At 39.7% G+C, this 11,871-nt stretch overlaps 1 pseudogene; it reads left to right on the top strand.

The window, feature by feature from the left end:
• The first annotated feature begins 2,399 nt into the window (after positions 1-2,399).
• On the top strand, positions 2,400-11,526 carry LOC143268200 (bcl-2-related protein A1-like; annotated as a pseudogene).
• Positions 11,527-11,871: the final 345 nt, after the last annotated feature.

The following is an 11,871-nucleotide window of genomic DNA, read 5'->3' as shown; positions in this document are numbered from 1 at the left end:
TGTATGGCATGCTATAGTTTTTCCTGGACTGAAAACTCTTTGTAGGCTGGAAAGTCTACACAACAGTCCTGATACATTGTTCCTTAGTCTACATTTATGGAGTAATGTAATGAATGTATGGTTTTCAGTTTCCACCTAGTATGGTTGACCTGCTCAGAGTGTATTGGGGTAGGCTCTATTCTACACAAAATTCTACACATACATGTAGTGGTAGTGAATGATACTTTCCATGCCCTTGTATGTTCTTCTCGGTCAGCTGCATGCCTCCTACCCTCACTTCCCTCTGCGTACTACTCTGCCTCTAGACCTTTTACACTTTATTTGATATACAAAATTCCGTTTTTATTTTCTTCTTTTTTTTTGTTTAGTGGTGATGGTGAAATTTTTTCTTTTTCTCTTTCATCTAGCCTTAAAATGTAATTAATTGGAAACCCTCCAAAATAAGTTAAATAAAGCAACAAAATTCTTTTAAAAAATTTTAAAACATCTCATTTTTGGATTAATATTTCAGAAATATAAAATCTAAATATAGTTGGACCCTTATTTTGAAGTAAGCTTTTCACTTATTCAACAAAGATCAACTATTTGCTTTTCTTGGGTCCAGACTTGGGAAATAGGTAGAGGAGTAAGTAATAAGAGATGCAAAAGATACCCTTGACCACAGAAGACTTTACTGAAATTCGTAAGCTGCATTCTTCCATTGCTTTGTCAGAAATTCTGAGCATCATAGGAGTGTGTGTATGTGTGTGTGTGTGTGTGTGTGTGTGTGTGTGTGTGTGTGCAATCCTCCTATTGTTTCAGTGGTCCTTAGGATGCCCAAATCTGATTAGAAGCCAGAAAGCAGTTTGCCCATGGCCTTGTGATTCTGTGGGCTAACAGAAATAGTCACAGAGGAATTTTGCATGGCAAAATTTAATAGAAGTATGGCGGCCCTTTAACCATGAATTCTTCTGTTCTGTATGGATACTCCAAAAAGAAGATTCTATGTTAAGTAGATGTGAGGAGATAGCCCAGGGAGCCAGAAGAAACTGGCAAGCTGCAAGAGAGTAATTCAGGACTGATCCTTGGGAGGAAGGAAAAGAAGCATGGAAAGCAGTAGGCTCGGGCTTGGAGAGCTCTCAAGAAGGAGATTAATATAATCGACCTGTTGTGGAAAGTTGTGCAACCATTTGTACAGGAGGGTGGCTTCACAGTTGCTGTCACTGGCTGAGACTGTGGGACCTGTGGCCTCTAGTGCAAAGTTGGAGGTACATTTAAAACAGATGAGCTGGGGCTTTGAATCAATAACTCTCATGTATTTCCATGGCTACCGCATGTCTCTCTATTTCCAAGCACCCTAAGCAGCCCCTCTCCCCTCCTCCTCAACTCTATGGTAATGGATCGTAAATACAAGTTGCAAATGAATTTGTCTTCCATGTTTGCAGTTGTTCATAGGAATCTGATGCAAAGAATCAAAACCACAGACAGCATGTATAGAAGGAGGGTAAAAACACATTTGACTTTTCCACAGACATGAATTGTCTCTATTTCCTCACACTGGCTCTTCAGTGTGAAGCCGTCAGACAAGCATGGCCCCTCATCTTCATGCATTCAGCAGCTGCCTTCCCTGCTACATACTCAAGTGAGGAGACTTAAGCTCCAACCCAAAGTCGGCAACATCACTTTAGCCACTGATTTCACCGTCTCTACCAAGCTTCTCTCCAAATTACCACCAAAGCTCAACAAAATACAAGCTTTCAAATGGTGAGCTTCTGAAGTTCTGTACTCACTGGGTCAGGAGATGACTGAGAAGCCAAATCATCACTAATTCTTAAAAGAATGAAGAGCAGCACCACAAAGCACCTAATCTTACCAGACACGGTGACAGGCACCCATTATCTAGGTCATCTCCTTTGGTTTCACCTCAGCCCCCTAAAGTCAGTCTAGATGGCTTCTTTTTCCACAGTTCAGGACACAGGAAGAAGGACTTGTCTACAACTGAGACCAGGCATTGTGACTCTAGGATCATTGCTCCTTCTAATTTCTCCCATGATTTCTGACCCAGATACAGGGAAATGTACATGATTTAAGAATATGTATTAAGGACTAGAAAGGTGGTTCAGAAGTTAAGAGCACTTGCTGCTATTTCAGGGGATCCCACATTCAGATCCCAGCACCCATACCAGCCTGCCTGTAACTCCAGTGCTAAGGGGTCCAACACCCTCTTCTGGCTTCCATGGGTACTACATGCACATGCTGCATATACATAAACTCAGGCACAGGCATGGAACAAAAGGAGATGCATACTTAAAAAAGAATATGTGCTAAGTTGGGCTTAAAGCCAGATTGTTTCCTATCAGAAATTATAAATATGAGAAGAAAGAAGCTAGCTTTTTTTTTCTTCCTTTCAACCTAGTATATCTACATCTCAAGGGTAATATTGCCAGAGCAACTCAGAAGGGCCTCCAGTTCCCAGGAACTTACGGGGATCTGACTTCTCCACCTCCTCTCATTTTTGATGCTTTACTGAATCATAAAAGGAAGAGGAAGTGGTGTTGCTCTGAAACATTTTCCTCCTTCACAGTCTGAGCTTTTGCTTTCACATGTAGCCTACACAGGGACCTATGTAAAGAGAATTCCAGGAGCCTCCAAATAAGATTAGCCCTCCGGCACCAGATCCTGTCTTTGCCTTAGTTGCCTCCTTGGCCTCCGGGTGGACAGCTCCAGTCAGCTCTGCCAGGCAAGATGACTGACTGTGAGTTCATGTTTATCCACTCTGGCTGAGGACTATCTTCAGTACGTCCTGCAGGTACCCGCTTTAGAATTGGCTCCAAGCAAAACATCCAGAGTGCTACAAAGAGTTGCTTTCTCAGTTCAAAAAAAAAGTTGAAAAGAACCTGAAATTATACTTGGATGATTTTGTGTGGGATCCATAGATTCCACCAGAACTATATTTAATCAAGTGATGGAAAAATAATTTGAAGACGGCATCATTAACTGGGGAAGGACTGTGACTCTATTTGCCTTTGGGGATGTTCTCCTCAAAAAAAAAACCCCAAGAGCAGATTGGCTTGGATGTGAATGCTTACAAGCAAGTTTCCAGTTTTGTGGCTGAATTCATAATGAATAACACAGGAGAATGGATATGGCAGAATGGAGGCTGGGTATGTGTGATGACATTCCTTTTACATTTCTCTACTGCAGTTGGAATGGAGAGTTTCCTTACTAATTAAAACAAACAAGAAAATAACAACTAAAAGATTTCAGTCTGTTTCTAGATCTTATTTTAGATACTTTTAATTAAAAGTAAAGAAAGCAGAACTCTCCGGGGTCATTTCCAATAGATCCTACAACTCTACGGTCGGCAAACATTGGTCTGCCCAGCTTTTCTTCTCGCTTGGGAACTAGTCTTGAGGTCTGGGACTGGAAGCAGCAGCTTTTGACTGCATCTTCCGGATCAGCAGTGTAGACCTTCAAGTGTCGCCTTTTGCTAGGATTCTCATGACTATGGAGAATTGGGACAGAAAGAGCTGGGATTAGATCTTCTCATTTGTACTTTGCGGGGCTGTAACAGTAACCTGCCCAGTTTTGTGCATTCCTTACTTACACATTGACCTTTCCCATTTTCTAATATATAAATTGTGGGCTATTGAAGTTTCATGATACAAATAAATGATGTACTGCCTCACTGGAAGGAACCTTTTTAAAGGATATTCAAATATAAAAATTTGCTTTTTTTAAAAAAAAAAAAAACAGTATCTCAAAAATCCAGGACTATGCCAAGAATTTTGGAGCTGAGGTTATCCAGAAGCCTTGCCCAGCTAGATTTAGAAGCTTCACTTTGTGTCTTAATATGCTTAACACAGAGCTGAAAAACATTTCTGTCCCCATGTAGTCTCTCTCCCATCCCCAGCCTTTATCTCCCTCAAGCAATGTCCACTGTTACTATTGTATATACAAAGCATGTTTATTGAACACACCCAAAGAAAATACTTGTAGCATCTCCCATTCTCATTTGGAGGAGAGATTTCACCATTTTGCCCAGGCTGGCCTCCAACTTCCAGAGTATAGTGATGCTACTACCCTCAGCCTTCCACAGATCTGGGGCTCTGGATGTACACTACCATGCTTGGCTAGAAAGACGCCCCTTCAGCCCTTTGTCACCAGGGATCAAACCTAGAGCCTAACACAATCTGAACCCATGTTCTATCACAGCACTGTACCCTCAGCCTCACGGTAGTCTTTCTGAAAAATGTTTTACAAATTAGTATCTGGGCTAGACATGGCAGTGCACATATGTAATTCCAGAACTCAGAAACAAAAGATAAGAGGACCAAAAGTTCAGAGTCATATTCAACTACACAGCAAGTCAGTAGAAGGCCAGATCTGGTCATATGAAGGTCTGTTTGATCTGTCCACCCTAAATAATACATAGACTTATCCTGTGACTGTTTTTTCAACCCAGTACTTAAAATAGTATTTTAAAGAATACTTTAGGGACTGGGGAGTAGATCAATTATGGAGCTCCTGTGTTGCATGAACAAGGCCCCTAATTCAATCCCTAGCACCACAAATAAACAAAATTAAAAGAGTTCTTAATATGTTCTGCTGAATGCACATGCTGCCAAAGAGCTGTTTATTTGGGCTATTTCCAGAGTTTTCTGTCATAAGCAATGTTTCTTTGAATATACCAATATGAATCCTCTCCTGTGTATAGGTGTTTTTAGAGTGGATATTTGGTCATAGAGTTATTTGCTCGTGGTTTATATCCATTTTGAAATTACTAGATTTTTCTGCTCCATAGTGGTTCTACCAAATTATAATCCTGTCAGCAGCATGTTAGAGTAGCCATCATTTCCTTGGTACAAGGAGGTCCTAGTAATCTATTACAATTTCTCCACTTTGTTAATACATATACTTAGTATCTTATGTTAATTAATTTTGCCCTAGGTTACTAGTATAGTTAAAGTTCTCTTAATGCTGAGCTCAAGTTCATGTTCATTGACTAATTCTTACTGAAAGATTTGCCTGCTTGTTTCTTTTGCCTGGTTTCCAATTGTTTATTAACAAAGGAATTCCTTGAACAACCTGAATGCAAATTATTTTTATACGTGGCAGATTTCTTTTAGTTTGTTGATTATCTTCTAAAGCTGTAGATGTCTTCAGCAATTACAAGTGTTTGGAATTTGATGCAATTGACTTGATTGAACACAGACTTTGTTCCACTTCTGCTTTGGTGAGTCTGTTTGCTAGGTCACACTGTAAAGCAGTCCTCCTTTTTGATTGCTTTCAACTACTTGTAGCTCTTCCTTCTAACATGCCTGGATCTGGCTCTAGGTGAAACATGCCAGATGTTTGGTTATGTTTCTCCTGGTTGGCTGTAGGAAGGACTCAGAAAAATCTCTGCTGCACTGTGTGCAAATAAACAGCTCTTGGACAGCATGTGCATTCAGCAGAACATATTAAGAACTCTTTTACTTTTGTTTATTTATGGGGCTGTGGACTGAATTAGGGGCCTTGTTCATGCAACACAGGAGCTCCACAATTGATCTACTTCCCCAGTCCCTAAAGTGTTCTTTAAAATACTATTTTAAGTACCCTGGGTTGAAAAACATAGTTACAGAATAAGTGAAGGCAGGTGTCTTCTAGCACAGAAGCCACAAATGAGCCTGTAGAGAACAGTCTTACAAGCTCTATAGGTTTACTCTATGTTGCCATCGTCTAGCACAATATGTGGAAGACACAGAATATGTGCTGCTTAAATACATGTTAATATAATATATTGGGTGAAATTGTAGAATTAAAAATGAATGAAGGGTATGGAATGGTCTCTTAGAATTTCTAGAAATGCATTTGCCTGGGAATCATAGAGATATTAGCATGTACACAGTAGGAAAAACTTTCCTAATGGAGATATAATAGTACATCTCATGCAACACACACACCTTCCCCTCCCCCCCACACCTTCACCCTTCATAAAGTTTCTATGTGGGTTCTCAGATCTCTTCTTTTACACCTGGGAGCTTATGCTGTAGATATATCAGAAGTGCTCTTTAAGATCATTGTAAAGCCATCTCAATACCATTTTCCAGCCAACAGAAATCACTTATTCTGCTGATGGCAAATAGTGCTATAGTGAGCCAATACACACAGGCATCACAACTTCTTTTTTATTTGCTTATTTTTTTCCCACAGTGCCATTGACAAATCTGCTTCAATGAATGAGTTTACTTTTGTAGAATGATTCATTTTATAGAAAATGCCCATGTCTTTGCCAGCAGTCAGAGGACCCAGTAGAAAGGGGAAATAGGAATTTTACAATTTTTTCCTTTTTACTTTTCTGAAAGAGAAAACTCTAAAATGATCATAAACATGCAAGCTATGGCCTTGTTACACTTGAAATATGCCTGAAACTTTATGGGAAGTTTTGGATCAAGATATGATAGAGAAGTACAGCACAGATATTAGGAACACCAGCTCCAATTCAAACAGGGCTGGCTTTATTTCAGGGCTCAGTGCTTATCATCTACGTGAATGGGACAACTTATATACCTTCTCTGTACTTCATTTCCTTGTCTGTAAAAATAGGCCATACTGCAATCTATCTGCTGGGACTGGTATAAGGATCACATGAGTTACTCACATACAATGCTTCCAGAGCAATTCCTATAAATCTGCACTCAGTACAATTTCAAGACTATTGTTACTACTGATAAATACTCATGTTAATAACATTAATATCGCATAGCTTCTATTTAGCAAATCCAAGGATATCTAGACTCCAAAAGTTATATGGTCCACTTCAGTTAGATATTAGTCACCATAAACCTCAGGTACACTAAAGTAAAAAACATGAGACTGAGCATTAATAATGGGATGCATAATCTCATTCCTTCTTCTTTTTTAAAAACCAGTTTGAATCCTTCCCCATCCCTCTCCTCCTCATTCTTTCATCCTTCCCTCTCCTCCCTCTCATCCTTCCTCTGTTTTTTCCTTCTCCTCCATATCTCCTTTAGTTTCCAGCCTGTCATCTCTGCTTTTCTTCATCTTCTACATTTACTATTATTTTCTCCAGTTCCCTCTACCAGTCTGAAGTGCAAAGCTGGACTCATAATGCCTGGCAGAAGATTTAATGTGATTTTTTCAGCTATCGTGAGCATTTGGGAGGAAAAGATAGTTCCTAAAGCCACTAGAGCACATTTTAGTAGCTAGTGTCTGTAGTCTCAGCTACATAGAAGCAAAGGATAGAGGAACATTGCGCATCTCTGTATCCTTAATGCTTAGTATAGGGCCTACTGCACACAAGGTACCTGACACACAGCTACAGATCTCAGGAACCAACACTGACATCTGAGGCCTGAACTCCAAATTTCCCTGCTTATTAGAGGCATGACTTAGGTTAAGTTACCTAGGAGGCACTCCAAGATTCATGTTTCCCATGTAATATGTATAACAACACAATATAGCATAATGTAATAATAATTATATTATGTCATGTAATAATATAGCATAAACAATAAAAATGAAGACAACAATACCTATATGCAAAGAACCAGAAAGCTTTCTGATAAAAGTACTTTGTGAGTATGTAAATAGAATTATTCAAGTATGGGGATTACATGGGAAATTCCAAGAAATTTATAGTTTTAAAAACTACTCTAAATACAAAAAGAAACTCCCTTTAGAAGTGGGGATACACTGAATTGGTCGCTTCCAAGTAACTAGAATAGGAAGAGTTAAGCTAAAAGGTCCTCTCCTCTTCTCCTCCCCTGCCTCCCCTCCCGCCTTCTTTCCTCTTACTCTAATGGCGTGGGTTAATTTGGTGATGAAGCAAATCAGCAGAGTGGATACAAAGATATGTAAAGATGACTGATTGACCATTCATCTCAGTAAAGGCATTTCCAAAGGTATAAATAGCCAAGACCTGTAAATGCTAAGCACATGCTCCACCATCGAGCTATAGCCCAACTACCAAAACAGCTCTCCCATGAATCTCTAGAGGAGTGACCGTGGTATCCACTTATATCTTTAAAAAAAATCAGAGCTTTTAATTCTCTTTGGGTTATTGGCACAGTATGTGTCAGCCTGCTTTGTAATGCTATAATGGAATATTGCACAGAAAATGATAATAGAAAAGAAGTTGCTAAGGGACTCTGAGAGGGCCAGCATCTAAGGGCACCAGCACTGAAGGGCACCAGTATTGAAGGACTGCATCTGGTAAGAGCCTTTTTGCTGCAGGAAGTGAGGTAGGAAGACAGGGATGGAGGGAGGGAAGTGAGGAGGGAGGGAAGATGACTAGAGGACTGAGTACATCTTTTAATAACAAATGCACCCCTTAGGTAATAGTCTCGATCTAGTAGTCATGGAGGGGATGCTCCCATGTGGAATCATCAGCAAAACAGGCAGCCACCAGTCAGGGGAAAGTGTCTGCATGTGGTATACAGAGTCAGCTGTGAGGCACGTGAGGTCATGTCCCAATAGAAAAAAAGACATTGCTCATTTCCCTTTATCCTCTTCTTAAAGATTCCAACTCTTAATAATATCAAAATACAATTAAGACTCAACATGAGTTTTAGAAAATATAAACACAACATGCCACCTTGGTATATTATTTATGCTTTAGCCATTCTCAAAACCAGAGTAGCCCAATTTAGCAAATTTTCACTGCTCCCAGAAGTAATCAGACGTTGGCATTTCCTGTTTATTACCACATTACTGATGTGATAATGAATCCTTATTTGTATATTTATTTTATATATTAGCCTTAAGATTCAAATTGCACCACTAAAGGAAGTAGTTTTGAAAGAATCTGCTTGAAAAAGTATTTTTATAGGTACAAAAAACTATGATTGTATTATAATATAAAGCTCTTTAATTGATGGTAATGTAAAGTGTTTTCCTATATATTATTAGCGATTTATGTCTCAGCGAATTTCTCTTCTTAGCTATTAAGGCCTGATTATTTTTTCTTACATTGGAGTGAACTCTTTCCTGATAAATATATTTTCCTGGTTTGTGGTTCTTTAAATTTTAGGTTCTTTTTTTTATAGATTTATGACTATTTCATACCTTCATTTAGCTTTTTCTTTTACTTTCTTTGCCTTAGAAGTTGAAAATATTAGAAGTTAGCATGCTGCCCAGAAATAACTAGTTGTTCTATTAATAAAGGATCATTTTAGAGGCTATCACTGTACCTATCCGCCTCACAGCTGACTCTGCATACCACATGCAGACATTTTCCCCTGACTGATGGCTGCCTGGTTTGCTGATGATTCCACAACTATTAATTTCAAGATCTGCAGAGATTTCCAAAGTCTTCTGACTCTCGAGAAGCTAAACCTGATTCCCATTTTCTGGATTAGTCCTATTATGGCATACCCATTTGGAGACATTGTAATGCTGGAACCTATAAGATGTTGAGCAAATGTTTACTAGATGGATATAAAAAATATCAGGGGTGGTGGTACAGAGAGGATGCAAGCACAGTCTGGGGACATAGCTCAGTCGGTAGGGTGCTTGCTTGGCATGCACAAGGTCCTAGTGTCTGTCCTCAGCACTTCCTGAACCAGGCATGATGGGGTATGGCTCTAATCCCAGGGCCAGGAGATACAAACAGAAGATTCAAAAGTTCAAGGGCATTTCTGGCTACTTGGTAAGTTCTAGAAAATAAAATGAGTATAAATAAATAAATAACAATAAATGAAATAAATGTTTTGAACAATTTTATAGTCTTTTTTTGTACTTGTTTTGGAATACATGGAGTGAAAAGGAGTGTAAAGCTTGCATCCCAACCCAGGTCCAGGCAAAAAATTATATTATCTTTTATTTATTTATTTTTGGCACAGCATCTTGCTGTGTAGCCCAGGCTGGCTTGGAACTCACTGTGTAGTCGAGGCTTGCTTACAGAAATCCCCATCTCCATCTTCTAAGTATTGAGAACATGGTGTGTGCCAATACACACTGTGAGTTGTATTATCTTAGGTAACTTTCCCCCCTCATTCTCAGTATCCTCAATAGATAACGTAAGAATTAGCATGCAGGTAGAAGTAATTTCCAATGAAAATGTAATATAATTATAGATTTCAAGTTGTTAAAATATTGTTACAGTGCGCTACAGTTTGTTGGGATTTTGGCGTGTGCGTGCATGCGTGCGTGCGTGCGTGCGTGTTCTGGGGCTTGAATCTAGGAATTCAATGTCCTAGACAGGCATTTCTATCAGTCTGGATTTTCCTAATTAAAAAAAAAAAGTCCAGGTTCAAAAATAATTATAGTGGAAATAATCAGTATTTTCTTAGACTCAAGGACATTAGTTGAATTTGGATTTACTATGAGTTCTTATAATTCTCAGTATAGCCGGGCAGTGGTACTTTAACTCCAGCACTTGGGAGGCAGGGGCAGGTGGATCTCTGTGAATTTAAGGCCAGCCTGGTCTAGAAAGCAAGTTCTAGGGCAGCCACAGCTGTTAGAAACCCTGTCTCGAAAAACAAACAAATAATAACAATAATTCTCAGTATAATACAATTCATAAATATAAATTTAATTTTCAGTGCTAGGCAACTGAAAGAAAAAGACAGGAAAACAAAACAACACAAAAAACTGGAGAATTCCTTTCCCTGGAGCTTATGGGGAGTGAGCAACAGAAGCAGGGCTAGTTTGAATGAAGATGAAAGTACTAGTCTTTGGATTTCAGAATATAACATCTCAATAATGACTCCATACTGTCTACACTACGAAAGAATACTCATATACTAAATCCACATTGAGTTAGATAAGTTTTCAAATTCTTTTTACTTTCTTACTTCTTGTAGTGGTTTGAATAGGAATGACTCCATAGGCTTAGTCATCAGGGAGTGGCACTCTCTGAAAGGATTAAAAGGATTAGGAGGCGTGGCCTTGTTGGAGGAAGTATGTCATGCCAACCCCAGAGTCTGTCTCTCTCTCTCTCTCTGCTTATGGATCAGATCAGAATGTAGCTCTTAGCAGCTACTGCATGCCATCTTAGTTCTTACCTGCCTGCGTGCCCCATGCTTCCTGCCATGATGATAATGGACTAAGCCTCTGAAACTATAAGCTAGCCCCCAGTTAAATTAAGAACTACCTTGGTCATGGTGTCGCTTCACAGCAGTAGAAGACTGACAAAGACACTTCTTAATATATGGCTGCAAAATCCCTTGAAGCTAACATATGTAGCTCAGCTGTGTTTCTACTGGGTGGCTATATTCTAAAGGGATTTGGCTTTGGAGTAGAGAACAATGGGGAGAATGAAATGACTACTGGTGGTGAGAGAATAGAGAGGATTATCTCACTGAGTCTTCAGTCTGCACTTTCTTCTCACAGGAAGATGGCTTCATGAAGAAGTTTGAACCCAAACCTAGCTGGCTGACTTTCCTGGAAATGACAGGGCAGATCTGGGAAATGCTCTTTTTCTCCTCAAGCAGCACTACTGACAAGGGCTCCTGTGACAATGGTGACCAGCACTTAGTACGTCCATTTGCAAACAACTCAGATGGCAGGACTTGACTTCCCAGAGTTGCGGATGTTTTGTTCCCTCTTGAAGGAATAAATGACTGATATCTGTTCCTGGATGTGTTTCATGTTTTAAGTTTTCGAGTCCGCCTGGAACTCCAACAATACTCCACACAGGGATAGGTACTGAAGTAAAGGCTGATGATGACCTGGAGGTAGAGACTCTTCCATAAGGGTGTGCCTATTATCCAACGGCATTCTGTGTCACTAGGCTAAACCATATGGGGCTAAAGTCTGCCCCCTGACTCTTTCCTGAGTCCACACTTTCTACATCTCAGAGTCCCCGGCTGTTCACAGTTTCTCACTGATGCTCTCCCCTCAACCTGTACTCTCTGGCCTTTCATTTGGGCTTCATGGGTAGGACAT

The sequence above is a fragment of the Peromyscus maniculatus genome, chromosome 12 (assembly GCF_049852395.1).
Source record: "Peromyscus maniculatus bairdii isolate BWxNUB_F1_BW_parent chromosome 12, HU_Pman_BW_mat_3.1, whole genome shotgun sequence".
Lineage (NCBI taxonomy): Eukaryota > Metazoa > Chordata > Mammalia > Rodentia > Cricetidae > Peromyscus > Peromyscus maniculatus.
The sequence above is the reverse complement of the archived record's forward strand: the minus strand, read 5'-3'. Positions and strand labels throughout refer to the sequence as shown.